Consider the following 20,180-nt stretch of genomic DNA (forward strand, 5'->3'; position numbering starts at 1 on the left):
CGTTGATCTGCTCTACAGTTTTTTTAGATTCTATATTGTTTATTTCTGCTCTGATCTTTATTATTTCTCTTCTTCTGCTGGGTTTAGGCTGCCTTTGCTGTTCTGCTTCTAGTTCCTTTAGGTGTGCTGTTAGATTTTGTATTTGGGATTTTTCTTGTTTCTGGAGATAGGCCTGGATTGCAATGTATTTTCCTCTCAGGACTGCCTTCGCTGCGTCCCAAAGCGTTTGGATTGTTGTATTTTCATTTTCGTTTGTTTCCATATATTTTTTAATTTCTTCTCTAATTGCCTGGTTGACCCACTCATTCGTTAGTAGGGTGTTCTTTAACCTCCATGCCTTTGGAGGTTTTCCAGACTTTTTCCTGTGGTTGATTTCAAGCTTCATAGCATTGTGGTCTGAAAGTATGCATGGTATAATTTCAATTCTTGTAAACTTATGAAGGGCTGTTTTGTGACCCAGTATATGATCTATCTTGGAGAATGTTCCATGTGCACTCGAGAAGAAAGTATATTCTGTTGCTTTGGGATGCAGCGTTCTAAATATATCTGTCAAGTCCATCTGATCCAATGTCTCATTCAGGGCCCTTGTTTCTTTATTGACCGTGTGTCTAGATGATCTGTCCATTTCTGTGAGTGGGGTGTTAAAGTCCCCTGCAATTACCACATTCTTATCAATAAGGTTGCTTATGTTTATGAGTAATTGTTTTATATATTTGGGGGCTCCGGTATTCGGCGCATAGACATTTATAATTGTTAGCTCTTCCTGATGGATAGACCCTGTAACTATTATATAATGTCCTTCTTCATCTCTTGTTACGGCCTTTAATTTAAAGTCTAGTTTGTCTGATATAAGTATGGCTACTCCAGCTTTCTTTTGGCTTCCAGTCGCATGATAAATAGTTCTCCATCCCCTCACTCTCAATCTAAAGGTGTCCTCAGGTCTAAAATGAGTCTCTTGTAGACAGCAAATAGATGGGTCTTGTTTTTTTATCCATTCTGATACCCTATGTCTTTTGGTTGGTGCATTTAATCCATTTACATTCAGTGTTATTATAGAAAGATACGGGTTGAGAGTCATTGTGATGTCTGTATGTTTTATGCTTGTAGTGATGTCTCTGGGACTTTGTCTCACAGGGTCCCCCTTAGGATCTCTTGTAGGGCTGGTTTAGTGGTGACAAATTCCTTCAGTTTTTGTTTGTTTGGGAAAACCTTTATCTCTCCTTCTATTCTAAATGACAGACTTGCTGGGTAAAGGATTCTCGGCTGCATATTTTTTCTGTCTAGCACCCTGAAAATCTCGTGCCAATTCTTTCTGGCCTGCCAAGTTTCAAAAGAGAGATCAGTCACGAGTCTTATAGGTCTCCCTTTATATGTGAGGGCACGTTTACCCCTTGCTGCTTTCAGAATTTTCTCTTTATCCTTGTATTTTGCCAGTTTCACTATGATATGTCGTGCAGAAGATCGATTCAAGTTACGTCTGAAGGGAGTTCTCTGTGCCTCTTGGATTTCAATGCCTTTTTCCTTCCCCAGTTCAGGGAAGTTCTCAGCTATGATTTCTTCAAGTACCTCTTCAGCACCTTTCCCTCTCTCTTCCTCCTCTGGGATACCAATTATGCGTATATTATTTCTTTTTAGTGTATCACTTAGTTCTCTAATTTTCCCCTCATACTCCTGGATTTTTTTATCTCTCTTTTTCTCAGCTTCCTCTTTTTCCATAACTTTATCCTCTAGTTCACCTATTCTCTCCTCTGCCTCTTCAAGTCGAGCTGTGGTGGTTTCCATTTTGTTATGCATTTCGTTTAAAGCGTTTTTCAGCTCCTCGTGACTGTTCCTTAGTCCCTTGATCTCTGTAGCAAGAGATTCTCTGCTGTCCTGTATACTGTTTTCAAGCCCAGCGATTAATTTTATGACTATTATTCTAAATTCACTTTCTGTTATATTAGTTAAATCCTTTTTGATCAGCTCTGTTATATTATTTAAATCCTTTTTGATCAGTTCATTAGCTGTTGTTATTTCCTGGAGATTCTTCTGAGGGGAATTCTTCTGCTTGGTCATTTTGGATAGTCCCTGGCGTGGTGAGGTCCTGCAGGGCACTTCCCCTGTGTTGTGGTGTATAACTGGAATTGGTGGGCGGGGCCGCAGTCAGACCTGATGTCTGCCCCCAGCCCACCACTGGGGCCACAGTCAGACTGGTGTGTGCCTTCTCTTCCCCTCTCCTAGGGGCGGGATTCACTGTGGGGTGGTGTGGCCCGTCTGGGCTACTTGCACACTGCCAGGCTTGTGATGCTGGGGATCTGGCGTATTAGCTGGGGTGGGTAGGCAAGGTGCACAGGGGCAGGAGGGGCAGGCTTAGATCGCTTCTCCTTAGGTGATCCTCTTCAGGAGGGGCCCTGTGGCAGCGGGAGGGAGTCAGATCCGCTGCCGGAGGTTTGGCTCCGCAGAAGCACAGAGTTGGGTGTTTGCGCGGAGCGAGCAAGTTCCCTGGCAGGAACTGGTTCTCTTTGGGATTTTGGCTGGGGGATGGGCGGGAGAGATGGCGCTGGTGAGCGCCTTTGTTCCCCACCAAACTGAGCTCTGTTGTCAGGGGGCTCAGCAGCTCTCCCTCCCTTTGTCCTCCAGCCTTCCCGCTTTCCGAGCAGAGCTGTTAACTTATGACCTCCCAGACGCTAAGTCGCGCTTGTTGTGGGAACACAGTCCATCAGGCCCCTCCACTTTTGCAAGCCAGACTCGGGGTCTCTGCTTGGCCGGCGAGCCGCCCCTCCGCCCCAGCTCCCTCCTGCCAGTCCGTGGAGCGCGCACCGCCTCGCCGCCCTTCCTACCCTCTTCCGTGGGCCTCTCGTCTGCGTTTGGCTCCAGCGACTCCCTTCTGCTAATCCTCTGGCGGTTTTCCTGGTTATTTAGGCAGGTGTAGGTGGAATCTAAGTGATCAGCAGGACGCGAGGTGAGCCCAGCGTCCTCCTAAGCCGCCATCCTGCCGCTTCTCTCAAGTCCAGTGTTTCTTTATTGATTTTTCTGTCTGGCTGATCTACCCATTGATGAAAATGGGGTATTAGAGTCCTCCAGTATTATTAGATTGCTATCTTTTTCTTCCTTTTGGTCAGTTAATATTTGCTTTATATATTTAGGTGCTCTTAGAGTGGGTGCATAAGTTTTTATAAATGTTATATCCTCACGTTGGTTTCACCCATTTATCATTATATAAAAACCTTGTTTGTTTCTTACTACAGCCTTTGTCTTAAGGTACTTTTTGTCTGATATACATACAGTTACCCCAACTTTCTTTTGGTGTATGTTTGCATAAAATACTTCTTTCCATCCCATTACTTTCATTTTGTGTGAGTGTCTTCTAGGCCACATGTAGTTGGGTCCTATTTTTTATCCATTCGGGCACTCTGTGTCTTTTGATTATAGAATTTAGTCCATTTACATTTAAAGTAGTTATCAATATATATGTACTTATCACCATTTTGTTAACTGTATTCTGGCTGTTTTATAATTCCTTTGTTTCAGCCTCCTACCTCTGTGCTGGTCTCTGGAGGAATAGTCAAGGTGAGTAAGCTAAAGTCTATTAAGAACTGTTTCTTAGTTCCCTCTCACTTGTCACTGTGCTGGTTTTATGGCAAGACTGTATGTTGTTGTGCTGGTGTTTATGGTAAGGTCATGGCTGAACTTCTCCTCCCCATTTTGATGTGTGTTTTTTTTTCTCATTAATCTGATGTGTAGGAGTTGTCCAGCTAGTTTTTGGATTTCTTTCAAAGGGAATTGTTCCATATGTAGCTGTAGACTTGGTGTGTCCATGGCAGGAGGTGAATTCACAATCTTCCTAAGTTGCTATATTGAATCAGAACTTCTATTGTTGACTTTTGAGAGTTTTTACATATTCTAGATACTATTCATCTGTTGGATATGTGGTTTGAAAATATTTTCTCCAAATCTGTAGTCTGTATCTTTAACCTTTTCACATTGTCTTCCACAAAGCAAAAGTTTTTAATTTTGATGAAGCCCCAGTTATGGATTTTCTCCCTTAATGGATTATGTATTAGTCTCAAATCTAAGATTTCTTTACCTAAATCAAAATCCCAAATATATCTCCCACTTAAAAAAACATTTCTATTATTTTTTTACATTTAAGTCCATAATCTGGATTGTTTTATTTATTTATTTTTTTAATGTTTATTTATTTTTGAGAGAGAGAGAGACAGAGAGTGAGCAGGGGAGGGGCAGACAGAGAGGGAGACACAGAATCCAAAGCAGGCTCCAGGCTCTGAGCTGTCAGCACAGAGTCCATCTCGGGGCTCGAACTCACGAACCGCAAAATCATGACCTGAGTCCAAGTCGGACGCACAACTGACTGAGCCACCGAGGCGCCCCAAGGATTGTTTTAATGTTTGTACAAAGTATGAAATTTTGTTTAAGGTGAGGTGTTTTTTGTTTATTTGTTTATTTTATCTGTTTTTGTTGGTTTGTTTGCCTATGAGTGTACAATTGCCCCCACACAATTTGTTAAAAGCTAGATTTATTCTTTTAAAAGTTTTTTTCTGGCTGTTGTGTGCAGAATGGATTATCGTCAGTGGTCTGTATAGGAGTGGGAGGACCAATTAAGAAACTTTTTCATTTACCTAAGTAAATCACCTGGTGAATTAGGCCAGGGTGATGGAATAAGAGATAAAGAAAAATGGACTCAAGGTATTTGGAACTGTTAAGTGAATAGTGCTGCTGATGGAATAGATGTGGAGGAAAGAAAATGAGAGAAGAATTCAAAGATGACTAAGTGTTTAACATGATAAACGAAGTATATGGTGATTTTAACATTAGAAGAGACTTAAGAAAGAAGGAAGAATGATCTGTTTTGCTCATGTTCTGTTTAAAATACCAATTAGACAGTTGAGTGAGGATGTCTGGTTGTAGGTTGTTAGACTAATGATCTTATAATTCAAGGGCAAGAGCAGGGCTGAAAACACACATTTGAAGAGTCATCAGTGTAGATGATCTTGCTTAGGAAGAAAGTCTAAATAGTGAAGAGAAAAATTTTCATCATTGTCATTGTTCAAGAAATTAAATCTCCTGAAATACTCACATATAAAGATTTCCTAAAAGTGATTAAGTTGGGATACTATTAATCTAATGTAGCAAATCTCTATTTAATTATTTATACTGGCATTAATCTTTGATTAAATATTTTAATACATTTTATTGTATATACTTATATAAGAATATACTAATGATCTTAATGAAATGACAGATTTTACATTAAAATCTTGTATGTGCTTCATTGCACCAAATCAGAATCCAATGAAATAAAATGACTTAGTCTACATTGATTAATATTTTATCTTTAAGTATAGACTTTAAGTATAGACTTTACAGTATAGGCTTGCATAAATAGTAATTGGAAATCAAGAACTGAGAAATATGGGAAATTCTTATAAAACTAAAAGTCTCTTTAATTTCTCTTAACACCCATATCCCTCTGTCCTAACTAGTTGCTTATGTTAAATGGTGGTTGAGAGAGAATTGCAAAATAAAATAGAAAGTATAATGTACTTTGGAGTTTGGGGAGATTTGGATTTGATATTCAATGATTTACTTAATGGTTTTATAGCCCTCAGATAGTTACTTATATCTATGAATCAATGTTCTCTGTAAATTTAGTGATTATGTATATTCTCACATGACTGTAGTAAATATCAAATGAAATTAAATAAATCAAGGGTCCAATATTGCAGTAAGTGTGTTTTAAAATACAATATCTCTCTTTAATTTGTTTTACTTCTGCCTGCTTTCTCAAAAGGAATTAGTCTTTATTGTAGAGGGGTAATTAACATTAGAAATAAGGTAGCAAGTGCATATACGAGGGAGGAGATTCTTTTAACATGATTTCCTTTGATATGGATGGTCTCTCAAAAAATTATTGAAAGAACTCCTAGATTATAATGTCAACCCTCGAATGAAATCATTGACTAGTCACAGATAGTGGAGAAATGCTGGAAGACTAGGGACAGTAAACGTACTTTTGATTTCCAAATATCGAAAGAATAATAATGGTTGGATTATGGTACAAATAATAGGCGTATCCTATTCTAGGTTACAAAATAATTTCAAGTTACATAGAATTCCTTTGATTCCTTTGATAATAGTGTTAACATAGCTACACTACAGTTAAAAAACATGACCAAGCTACATAATTTTTTTAAAAAAGACATGTAAACCTCCATATGGTACTTTGTTCTCATTTGATGGAAATTTTGACTCCTAATAATAGGACATTTGTTTAGGAATATTAAGCTGGACATGGAAAAGCCTCAGCTTATGATAGCATCCCATGCGATATCATAGTTGTGTGAATATTCAAATATGACATCTGGTCAACAGTTGGGAACATGTGATGACTCACCGGGAATATTGGATATTTGCCAATTTCTTCTTTTACTTTTTCTAGTCCACAGGGACTAGATAAATAAATGGTGTTGATGTACATGGAAAGTTGTCCATGAAAATATGGCCTTCAACCTTAGCCTTATTTTTACAGCACTCAAATCACCTGATCTAGAAATTATAGGCATCTCTGCACATTACCCATGTGATCTGTAGTGTTTTCCTATACACAACTAAAGGGAACACCATGATTGATAACAAGTCAACGCTCATGAGCCACAGACTTGTGTAGTCAGACATCTAGGATTTGAATCCTGCTCTCACACTTAATAGCTATGTGATGTATGTCAATTAGTTAATCTCTGCTGCTTTAATTTCCCATCAGAAAAATGCAGACAATAATAGTACCTGCTTTACAAAGTGGCTGTGAGCACTACAGGAGTGAAAATTTGTAGAAGGCTTAAACCATATATGACAAATAAATATTTGTAAAGTAAATAATTAAGCTATTGTTTACATTTTATCTTTAAACTGAGGCTGCGAACTGACTTGAACATGGTCTTTGAAGAAAAATAAGCATTTCTAATTGGGAGTAAGAGAATTACAGTGCTACTCAGTCCTTAGGATAGCGTAAGAATGCCACACACCTACCCTATTTACTCAAATCTATAAATGTTTAAAAGATAACATCCTTCTAATTGTAGCAGTATTAAAACCTTGTAAGAACCACAGTGTAATATGCCCTTGTTTTAATTAACAATGTACTGTAAATAGCTCTCACTGATAGAAAATGTTATACAGATTTCACCAAGATCATATGCCATGTGTCTTCTCTGGCACACTCTCACAATGAAAATAATATTAGAACACATTTTCCTAGCATGTTTAATTTTGCAGAGAATTAACCAGTCTCTCACTTCATCTTCACAATAGCTCTGGGCAGCAGAGAAAACAGATATTATCATTTATCTTTCACTGGTAAGAAAATTGAGGCCCAAAGAGGTTAAGTCATTTGCTTGCCTAGGGTCACAATTTATCAATTCGGGGCCCATATTCTCTACAGTGCCCTCAAAAAATGCCTAAGTCATGAATTGAAAATCTCTGTCACTCTTATTCTCTGTATTTCTTTGAAACAAAACAGGAGGCAATATCTCTTTCATGATGGAGAAACTCAACAGAGATTCTGTTTATGGTTGTGCCTACTGGACACTGCACAACTCCTCAGGACCGACATCCACATAATGATATATGTCACTGGTACTCCCTGGATTTGTAGTGTCTAACCTGTATGACCGCTTGAGACATGGATGGAGCAACTAGTTTCGCTGATCCAAAAGCCTGAGTCAGAAGCAGCAAGCAACAGTAGAATTGACATCCTGGTTTCCATTTCATTGTATGGTTTCACAGGAAATAAGAAAAAAAAATAATAAAATCAAACAAAAGTAACTTTAAGAGAAAAATCTGTCACTCAGGTTGAATTTTCTCTTAGTTGAAATTCACCCTGTCTATATTCAATTGAATAGAACGACATTTGATTGAACTGACTGGGAAAAAAAGTGACACGATACATCCGGATTCAGGCTCTCAAATTCGGTTTATTGTTTAGTGCAGCAACCCCTGAAATTAAATGAACACATACAGGAGATTCATCATAATGCTATCTGTGGAATCGTGTTATAGGAAGACAGTGCTATTACAAAGTCCTCCCACAGTTAAACTCCCAAGATGGACTCGATATTCTGCAAAATAGCACATTGCATTTAAGCTGAGCCTGGGATTTTTCTCTTTCTTTCCATTTTTTGACTTAAATAAGAAGATCTTGCAATTGGATTTTAAAAAGCTCCTTGTGAAGTAATTATCTATAATCCATTCGCAAGTATTCTTTTTCAGTAAACCTGTAAGAGATGCTAAGAGATATCTCATACTTTCCCTTTCACAACTGCCACATGGTTCTCATCTAAACTGGTTCTGATAATGAGTCTTTTAAAACAGAAAAGGGACCATTTTAACTTTTTAAAACTAAATAGGAATCATAATAGAAGAAAGGGGCCTAATGTTAAGCCAGAGGTGAAATGAGGAGGGTCAAATGAGTTTCATATAGTATCACTAGGAATGCTACCAGAAACAATTAAGGCAACAAGAATATTTAAGCTTCCACTAGTGTTTATGGATGCTGGCAACATACATCATTAGGTTGTTATGAAACAATATGAAATTTAAAAACTTCTAAAATTATCTTGATAAAAGCATAAAGGAAATTCACGAAAAGAGCACTGAAAGTGAAAATCAACAGTGACCACTGCTGTTGATAATTTTAGTAAAATATTTGAAATGACTGACAATGAAAGAGCAACAGCAACAGATTGTGTACTTCAAAACAAACAACTTTTAAATTGTAATTTGAGATTTGAGTGTGTTTCTTAATGCCTTCAAAGTAAAAAAAAAAAAAAAGAAGAAGAAGGATGTGTTTTCTATGTGAACTCACCAGCAAAGACTGACAACAGTGGTTAGGTAATATCTTTCTGCCATTTAGTAGCATGGAGATTATGAGGAACGGTTTAATCCTTCAGATTGTTTAGCTGTGACATTTTTGATGAATAGTACAAGAGATTTAACTATCAGCCAGAAAACAAAAAGAATTAACGTGACATTTGCACTGCAAATCACCATCACGCTCCATTTGCCAGAATCTTTCCTAACAGCTGATACTCAGCATTTTGAATAAGGAACAAGTTAGTCTATCAACAAGAACAAACTCAGTTATTACTAAATGTGCCTTTAATGTAGTGTACATTAAATCATGCAATGATTCACTTAATAAGCAATGTCTTGGCTGCCTGCTGCATCCCAGAGACTGTTATGCAGTAAGATTATCAAGAGAAAAAGACTAGGATTGCAGAAGTTAGCCAGACAGCAAACAAAGGAACATTGCAAAAGAAAGCAACATGAGCATGTAGAAAAGGCACCTACATCCTGTGGGGTTCAGGGGAGACTTGATGGAGGTACATACTGTAAAGGAAAGCTCTAAAGTATTTTTTTCTGTCTCATATCAAAATCATTTTACCAAAAAAAAAAAAAGACCTGAGAATGGATGGATCACAAATAATTACCTCACAAGCAACTCTACAAAACATCTCTGTAAAATATTTTTAATACAAACTATAAAATATCAACAGAAAAAACTAAGATTAAATTTTTAATATACACTACCCTTTGTAGAACCCTGAATTAAGTCCTTGTTGAGAGTAAGTCCTTGTTGAGAGTTGGGTTGTAGGAAGACTTTACCTCAAAACTGTTTCACCAGTATGAGTCTTGTGATAACATCTCAATATTCATCCACTTAATTTTATGGTGGAAATATTAATTAGCAACGGAATTTGATAATTTAAACTTACAGATATGAGAAAGGGCTGATTGGAAATAGCTAGGGAAAGATGGAGAAAGAATCCTTCAGAGGCAAAATGAGTGTTTGTAGAAGCAGATGTGTTCTAGGAAGTACATACAAGGACTTGGTGTGACAGGATTTGTTGCATAGGGGAGGAGGTAAGAAGAAGTACGTAGGGGCCAAATAATGGAATGTCACTTATGTTTGAGTATAGAGTATAGGTTTCATTTCAGGATAGTGGGGAGCCACTGAAGAATTTAAAGTTGATGTATATCAAAATCCCATTAGGATTGAAAAGATTACCGAGATAACCAAGTAAAGTTTGCAGACTATCATGAAGCTACTAGTGGTGATTGAAAAAATGGCTCCAATTCTTCATCCTTTCCTGCATCTAGCCTTGTATTGTGTCTTTGCAGTAACTTTCACCAAAAGGTGGAGTCTTTTTCTCTACTCCTAGAATGTGACCTACCCTTATAAGTTGCTTTGGACATAGAATAGAGCCAAAGTGAGTATGTCCCAGTCCTAAGCCTTTGCCTATCTATCTTTATTGTCTCAGAACCTTGCTTTCTCTGCCATGAGAACAGGCAAAGCACGTGAAAGGTGACATACCACGTGGAAGTAACTAAGTTGCTCCAGCTAAGGTAATGGTAGATTGGCCTATATCCGGAAATCTTGAACACATGTGACAGTCCAAACTGAACACTGCCTGTGCATCCACAGCCACCAGCAGTCACAAGTGTGAGCCCAGCCATGACCAGCACAATTTCCCAGCTGACCCATAGATTTGGAAGCAATAATTGAGGGTTGCTGTTTTATGCTTCTGTGTTGTGGAGTTGTGCATTACATAGGAATACGCCTCTCTAACAGATCTTCCCTTGATACATGACAGTTGGGCACAAAAACAGGAAACCTCACTTCCAATTATGAACCAGAGGTAAGCCTTCAATATAGAATGTCATCTATTTGGTAGTCTTTCTTCCATAACATGCTCAGATATTGCTGAGGTTCCCAGTAATTAATACATACCTGTCCTCATCAAAAGAATAGGCTTCTTTCTAAGCTATTTTATCTCCCTACTCTTCATTTAGCCATCTTACATCCAGCTGGTTCTCTTTGTAGTGCTGCTATGACCTCAGCACCTCATGCCATCTTTCTGAACATTCTTAAGCTAAGTATCTTCAAATTCAGTTTATTACCCCTCCCAAGAAGGATATCATTTGAAAATAAGGTAAAGCTTACTACATTTGACCCTTGAACAATGTAGGGGCTAGAGGCACTGATCCCATGTACAGCTGAAAATCAATGTATAACCTTTTTTCTAATTGAAGTATAGTTGACACACAGTTACCTTAGTGTTAGGTTCAAACCAGCGATTCAACAGCTCTGTACATTATGCTGTGTTCGGGGGTGTAGCTTCCATCTGTCACTTCCATCTGTCATACAACACTGCTGAAGTACCATTGACTATTTCCCTGCGCTATACCTTTCACCCTGTGACTTGTCCATTCTATAAATGGAAGCCTGTACCTCCCACTCCTCTTCATTTGCCCGTCCCCCAACCCCCTCTCCTCTGGCAATCGCCAGGTTGTTGTTTGTGTTTATGTGTCTGTTTCTGCTTTTGTTTGTTTTGTTTCAATTTTTAGAGTCCACATGTCAGTGAAATCATATGGCATTTGTCTTTCTCTGACTTATTTCACACATAATAGACTCTATGTCATCCATGTTGTCACAAATGGCAAGGTCTCATTCTTTCTTATGGCTAAGCAGTATTCCATTGTGTGTGTGTGTGTGTGTGTGTGTGTGTGTGTGTGTGTGTATTTACATGTGTTATCTACCCACCACATCTTCTTGATCCATTAATCTATCAGTGGACACTTATGTTGCTTCCATATCTTGGCTATTGTAAATAATACTGCAGTAAACATAGAGGTGCATATATTACTTCAAAGTAGTGTTTTTGTTTTCTTTGGATAAGTAGCCAGTAGCGGAATTAATGGATCATATGGTATTTCTATTTGTAATTTTTTGAGGAACCTCCATACTTCAGTGGCTGCACCAATTTACATTCAAACCAGGAGTGTACATGGGTTTCTTTGTTTCTATATTAATAACACTTGTTATTTCTTGTCTTTAAATACTAGCCATTCTAACTGGTGTAAAATAATATTTCATCATGGTTTTTATTTGCATTTTCCTGATCATTAATGATGTTGAACATCTTTCCATTTGTCTTTTAGATTTAACCCCTTATCAGATAAATCATTTGAAAATATCTCCCATTTAGTGGGTTGCCTTTTTGTCTTATTGATGGTCTTCTTTGATGCACAAAAGTTTTTATTTTAGTATAGTCTCAATAATTTGTTTTTGTTTTTGTTTTTTTCTTGCCTAAGGACACATGTCTAGAAAAATGTGAAGGCTGACAAGATTATTGCCTGTGTTTTCTATTAGGAGTTTTATGGTTTCAGGTCTCGCATTTAGGTCTTTAATCCATTACAAGTTTACTTTTGTGGATGATGTAAGAAAGTACTCCAGTTTCATTCTTTGATTGTAGCTGTCCAGGGTTCAGTGTTCCCAGTACCATTTATTGAAGAGATTGTCTTTTCCCCATTGTATATCCTTGCCTCCTTTGTTGTAGATTAACCGACCATAGAAGAATGGGTTTATTTCTGAGCTCTTCTGTTCTGTTGATCTATGTGTCTATGTTTGTACCAGTACCATACTGTTTTGCTAATTATAGTTTTGTAGTAAATCTTATAATCTGAGATTGTGATATATCCAGTTTTTTTTTTCTTTCTCAAAATTGCTTTGGCTATTTGAGGTTTTTTTGTGGTTCCATACAAATTTTGGTATTATTTGTTCTAGTTCTGTGAAAAATGTTGCTATTTTGACGGGGATTGCATGAATCTGTAGATAGCTTTGGGTAGTATGAACATTTTAACAGTATTAATTCTTCCGGTGCATGAACATGTTAGATATTTGCATTTGTTTGTGTTGCCTTCAGTTTTTTCATCAATGTTTTATAGTTTTCAGAGTACAGGTATTTTACGTCTTTGGTTGATTCTTAGGTATTTTTGTTGTTGATGGTGGTAATTGTAAATGGAATTCTTTCTTAATTTCTTTTTCTGCTACTTCGTTATTAGTGTATAGAAATGCAACAAATTTATGTATATTAATTTTGTATCCTGCAACTTTATCAAATTCATTATTACTTTCAATAGTTTTTGGTAGAGTCTTTAGAGTTTTCTCTGTACAGTATCATGTCATCTGCAAATAGTGACAGTTTTACTTTTACCTTACCAGTTTGGATGTCTTTTATATACTTTTCTTGTCTGATTGCTGTGGGTCAGACTTCCAATACTATATTCAATAAAAGTGGTGAGAGTGGACTTTCCTGTCTTGTTCTTGATCTTACAGAAAACTCTCTCAGGTTTTCATCATTGAGTATGAGGTTATCTATGGGTTTGTCATATAAGGCCTATATTATGTTGAGGTATATTCCCTCTAAACCCACTTGTTGATAATTTTTATCATTAATGGATGTTTGAATTTTGTCAAATGCTTTTTCTGCATCTCTTGAGATGATCCTATGATTTTTATCCTTCATTTTGTTAATGTGGTGCCATCACATTGATTGATTTGCAAATACTGAAACATCTTTGCATCCCCAGAATATATTCCACTTGATTGTTTAATGCATTGTTAAACTAGGTTTGCTAACATTTCGTTGAGGAGTTTTGCATCTGTGGTCATTAGGGATATTGGTCTGTAATTTTCTTTCTTTCTTCCTTCTCCCTTCCTCCCTTTATGTCTTTCTGTCTTTCTGTCTTTCTTTCTTTATCTGGTTTTGGTATCAGGGTAATGCCAGATGCATAGAATGTATTTGGAAGCTTTCGTTCATCCTTTATTTTTTGGAATAGTTGAAAATAGGTCTTAACTTTAGAAGAAGAATAGGTCTTCTTTAGATGTTGGTAGAATTCATGTATGATGCCATCTGGTCTCAGTCTTCTATTTTTTATTTTAGTATTTTATTGATTACCAATTCAATTTTGTTACTAGTAGTCATTCTGTTTAAGTTTTCTATTTCTTCCAATTTATTTTTGGAAGATTGTATGTTTCTAGGAATCTATCCATTTCTTCTAGCTTGCCAAGCTATCTGGCATATAATTTTTCATAGTAGTCTCATAATTCTTTATGTTTCTGTGGCATCATGTTATTTTCCCTCTTTCATTTCTGATTTTATTTATTTTTAAAAAATTTTAACGTTTATTTACTATTATTAAGAGACAGAGAACATGAGCCTGGGAGGGGCAGAGAGAGGAGAAGACACAGAATCTGAAGCAGGTTCCAGGCTCTGAGCTGTCAGCATAGAGCTGGATGCAGGGCTCGAACTCACAAACTGTGAGATCATGACGTGGCCAAAGTCAAACGCTTAACCAACTAAGCCACCTAGCTACCCCATTCATTTCTGATTTAAAATGTTTGGATTCTCTTTTTTCTTGAGAAGATTGACTGTCAATTTTATCCTTTCATAGAATTAGCACTTGGTTTCATTGATCTTTTCTCTTATGTTTTTGTCTGTTTTTATTCATTTCCATTCTGATCTTTATTATTTCCTTCTTTATACTAACTTTGGGTTTTCTTTCTTTTTTTTTTTCTTGTTCCGGTTCCTTTAGATGTGAGGTTAAATTGCTTATTTGATATTTTTCTTTTTTGTTTGTTTGTTTTTTAATTTTTCTTATTTCTTGAAGTAGGCATGTATTGCTATAAATTTCCCTGTTAGAACTACTTTTGCTACATCTCAAAGACTTTGGACCATTGTGTTTCATTTTCATTTGTCTCGGGTATTTTTTATTTCCTCTCTGAGTTTTTCATTGACCTGTTGGTTGTTTAGTAGCATATTGCTTAGCCTTTATGTGATTGTGTTTTTTCCAGTTTTTTTTTCCATGTAATTGATTTCTTGTTTCATACTGTTATGGTTGGGAAAGATGCTTGGTATTATTTAAGTCTTCTTTAATTTATTGACACTTGTTTTCTGGCCTAACACGTACTTTGTCCTAGAGAATATTCCATGTGCACTTGGAAAGAATGTGTGTTCTATTGTTTTTTGATGGAATGTTCTGTATATATTAAGTATATCTGGCCTAATATGTCATTCATTTGTTTGCTTATTTTCTGCCTGGATGATGTATCTATTGATGTAAGTGGGGTGTTAAAGTCCCCTACTAGTTAATTATTGTCTGTTTTAGGTATTGCTATTCTGCCTTTGTTTGTTTGTTTGTTTCATTTGCATGGAGTATCCTTTTTCATCCTTTCACTTTCATTCTGTATGTGTCTATAGGTCTGAAGTGAATCTCTTATAGGCAGCATATAGATGGGTCTTGTTATGTTTTTTTTTATTCATTCTGCCACCCTATGTCTTTTGATTGGAATATTTAGACCATTTACATTTAAAGTAGCTATTGATAAGTATGTACCTATTACCATTTTGTTAATTGTTTCTGGTTGTTTTGTTGTTCTTTGTTCCTTTTTCCCTTTCCTTGTGATTGATGAATTTCGATAGTGTTATGCTTGGCATTCTTACTCCCTATTTTTTTGTTCATCTGTTATAGGTTTCTGACCTGAAGAGAGTTTCAGCAGCTTTCCCCTTCCATTTGGTGGAGTTCTAGTGCTGCATCTTTTATATTATAGTTGCTCCTTTAAAATATGGTTTTTTTTTTCTTATGCCCTAGAGCCTGTAGGGTTGTTATGTACTAGGGGCCTGAGGCTTGCTAAGGCAGCAGGGCAGTTATGGTACCTGGATCCTACTATCAAGGTGGGGTGAGAATGTACACCATGGTTCTTGCCAGCCTCGCTGACCTGAAGTGGGTACCAGCTGTTACCCTGCCATTTGTCAGGATTCTAGGGCTCGTTCCTTTATATTTCAATTGCCCTTTTAAGCCATGGCCTTTTTTTGTGAGCCCCAGGGTAAATGAATCTGCTCGTGTCCATCAATACTATCCCTCCACACTGCAGTTTGCAGCATTGGGGGTGGTGGGTCCTTTTGTTACTGTGTCTCTGTCTCTCTTCCTATTTTGTACATGGTCTCTCTGTCTTCTGTTGTGCAAAAGCTGTTCAGTCAGGCTTCAGCTTTTCTTCAGGAGGAATTGCTGTATAAGTAGGTGTATATTTGGTGTGTCCATGGAGGAAGTGAGTTCAATGTCTTTGTCACCAGCTTAGACCTGAAGTCTCCTGTATAACTTTGGACTCTCCTAAAACTTAACTACTAATAGCCTATTGTTGATCAGAAGTCTTATCAATAACATAGTCAATTAACACATATTTTGTATGATATATGTATTACATACCATATTCCTAAAATAAAACTAGAGAAAAGTAAATGTTATGAAAATCAAAGGAAGAGAAAATATATTTCTAGTACTGTACTTTAAAAAAGTCCATGTAAAAGTGGACCCACACAGTTCAAACCTGTGTTGTTCAAGGGCCAACCATACTTATATTGTGTTCATTGCTTCTAACACAATTCTTGGCACACAAGAGCACAAAATGATTTGCTAAATAATGGATCTCTCCTTATTCCTTATGTCTAATAAAACTGCTCTCCAGTTTCAAATCTAGTTTCTTTGCTCCTCTCTAAATTTATAAACATCATTCCCTTTTATTTTACTTGCCCTCTGGGGTCTTCCTCTAGCCCTATCATATACTCCAATAGCACGTAAACTGACAACCTGCTATTTACTACTACACAGGTTAAAATCCTGGCTTTGCCACTTACTGTGACACTAGGGAAACTGTTTAACCTCTCCATGCCCCAGTTATCTTATTACAAAATGGTAGTAACAACAATATGTATCTCAAATAATATTAACTTAAGTAATAAAGTTCCTAGAACTCTTGTCACAGAGTAAGTACTCAAGTGATGCTAGCCTTTTTTTAGACCTTGGACTATGTTCATCCAAAGATGATCCCAACTATTTATTTTCACCTGTTCTTTGTCCAGACTGCATTATACTAAAGGAAAATCACATATCTCTACCAATTAGGTGCCCTATATTGTGACATTATTGTCTTGTGAGCTTTGAGTATCTAAAAACACTAAAGTTTGTTTCAAATATTTTCTCTTCCCCCTGATTTCAAACTAAACAGTATCTTGTATACTCAGCAGATAAATCTCATCTATTTGAGACCTGCATGTGCCGCTGTTCCCTCAGCCCAGAGGCCCCTAGGCATTATTTCTCTTAATCGCACTTTTAAATAGCTTCACTCATTTTTGTTCATTTATCTAACAGCAGAAACACAGATTCTTCTCACACTAAACCATCCCTTTGATATTCCCAACCTATTACCAATAAATTGGTAATAAATTGGTAAATCTTCTTTTATCAATTCCTCCTTCTCTACTTCTTTTTCAGTCAGCCTGTGAATGTTTCTGGTCCGTGTCAAAACATAGATATATTTCCGCTTGTTCTGCCACGAGTTATTCTTTAACCTTCTTTGCGGCCACACAAGTTTTGAAAAAAGTGGCTTAAATATAATGCCTCTACATCTGCCCATATACCAGCGAGCCCCCGAATTTTTCATATCATATATGATATGATATTATATTCTAAAAACACAACTTTTACACTGACTGCAGGGTGAACAGAACTGACCTCTTTCAAAAATGAAGCACCACCATTTAGTTAAATACTATGCACTAGATGCTGCACTTTGCATATATTAACTCATTGAATCTTCACAGCAATCCTGTGACATTACATATTTTCACATTATAAATAAGAGTATTGCCACTTAGGTAATTTATTTCTTATATATTTAGGATCTTAGAGTCATTAACTAAAGTCTCAGTAGCCTGGGTATAATTGATACCCTTGTACTAGTCAACCCAAGTTACTTGACTCAGGGTCTACCATACTAGTGACACTGTTTTATGGGGGGGTCACCAAAGACCTAAGTACCAATTGCTTCTTTACTGTTCACGCCAGTAGATTTTCTTTGGGATTTGGTTCTGTTTATTCCTTACCCATTATGACTTTATTTCCATCTAGATATGGACACTCCTGCCTTCAATTCCTTTGTATTTTCAGTTCTAGGATTTTTTTTAATGTTTATTTATTTTGAGAGAGAGCGTACAAGAGAGCAGGGAAGGAGAAGAGAGAGGGAGAGAGAGAATCACAACCGGGCTCTGCACTGACGGAGGGGGTGGGGCTCAAGCCCATGAACCGTGAGATCATGACCTGAGGCAAAACCAAGAGTTGGTCACTTAACTGAACCACTCAAGCGCCCCCAGTTCTAGTTTCATAACACACCTCTTCCATAACACCTCTTTCATAACACACTATCTTCCCTCCTTCTTTTGCAGAATATATAAACACAAATTTATCTCTTCCACATTTAAAAAAAAATGCACTTTTTGAATTCTACCTCCTCTCCATAAACATTACCCTACTTTGCCTTTTCATTTCCCACTGAAAGAGAAGTCTGTGTGTGCTACTTCTACTTTCAAATATCTCATTCACTCTCCAACCCACTGAAAGCTCAATTCTACAATAGACACTTCATTGAAACTGCTCTTACCAAGACCAACAATAATCTATAATTACAAATCCAATAAAACCTGTTCTGTTCTTATCTGACATGAACTTTCTGAATGTTTCATTGGCACTTTAAACTCCATAGGCTTAAAAATTTTAATTCATTGTCTCTACTAGCCACTCAGCCTGCTTTTCCCCAGGTTTTTCTGTCATACATAACTGAATCTCAACTATCCCATCTTAGTAGGCTTAGGACATCCCAGAGTCCCCTTCCAAGTGTCTCTTTCACTCATGCAATCATGTCATCCAACTCATCACTCCCACCTTGGGCAAAACCCTTCATTAGTGGTTCTTGACCCTGAGTGCTCATTAGAATTACCTGGGGAGCTTTAAAAAAATGGCCTAATATTAAAGCCTGAGCCCAAGTAAGAGAATATCGGAGAGTAGGGTCAGACATGGGTCATTGTTAGTATCCTCAAGTAATTTAAATTGCAACCAGGATTGATATCCACTGTTTCAAATTCTTCTCAGTGTAATAATAGTCCAAGTTCAGGCCCTCATTCCCTCTACCTGGATTTTTTTTACTCCTCTGTCATTTCTCTTCAAGTCCACAATCTCTCAAGATTCTCAGTCACATTTTTGCTAAAATCTATAAAACACCACTTTGGACATGCACTGTCCTCACCTAACTTCTAGAATAAAGTTCATAAATAAGTAAGTGAGTAAATAAATAAATACTGTTCAGTCACTCTGCATAATAGAATTTCCAGAAAAACATTTAGGACATAGTACCTATTTAGTAATTTGTAATACTTTGAAAACATATGAAAAAATAAAAACAAATGTGAAATACTTAAAAGTCTTTTGGGTGCTCACTTTCTCAAAGGTTAGCATAGTGCCATGCATATGGAGAGCATTGAAAAAACTACCTAGTGTACTGATTTTAAAAGTGTTTTAAAGGCTAAACCCCAGGTAACCCCAAAATGTAATCTAGCCAGATACATTTGGACCTAGTAGGAATTTAGTAACTGTCAGTTAAATGCCAGATACTTGTAATGTCTATGCTACTTTTCACAGCTTTACACAGTACAAATAAAAACAAGGAAGAAGAAATCTGCTACCTCTACTCTTTTTCAAGAGCATTCTATTACACATAGGCCTTACCTTGATAAAAATAGTACCACGTGGAGTTCTCTGTGTGGGTAAGGGGAGCAGGAAGCTGCCAGTGTACTATTTCTCTATTTTTTCTGCTTCTCCTAGTGAAGTGTCTGCCATCATTCTAATTCTCCCCACTTCAAAGTAAGTAAGTCGAAATGAGAAAGGGCAGGATGATGAAAAATACTATTTGATATTTTTGCATATATGGCTCTTTCAGATGGATATATCACCTATGAATTGAGAAAAGAATCAAATCTTTAAAAAGATCCAAGTTCCATTTAATCACTGTGCTATTAGCTATTGTGTGTTACCAAAAGTCACAACCCAACTGTACAGCATTGTGTGATAGAACAGGACTTGCTGAGGGCAATAAAAAAACAGGATCAACTCCCTTTTTATTTAAACCTTAGATACAGACTCTCACTTCTCCTCCTACCCATTTAAGTCAAAACTAAATTTTAAATCACATGTGGTATGGCCTGGTAATAAAACTGGAAGTTTCCATTATGTTAAGGCAACAAGGATGTATAAAAGTAAAGAAAAATACAGCTAAAGGATGTTATTCTAAAAACAGAGAATTTGGAAAAGTTATTACAAATCAGTCACTCATTGACCATATTCTTAGACTCTACCCCACACTACAGTGAACATTTGCCAAGTTAATTGAAAAGGATAATATCTCTCTCCCCCACCCCCTCACACACACAAACAAATATACACACACTGTGCAT

This window comes from Felis catus, chromosome B4 (assembly GCF_018350175.1).
Source record: "Felis catus isolate Fca126 chromosome B4, F.catus_Fca126_mat1.0, whole genome shotgun sequence".
NCBI lineage: Eukaryota > Metazoa > Chordata > Mammalia > Carnivora > Felidae > Felis > Felis catus.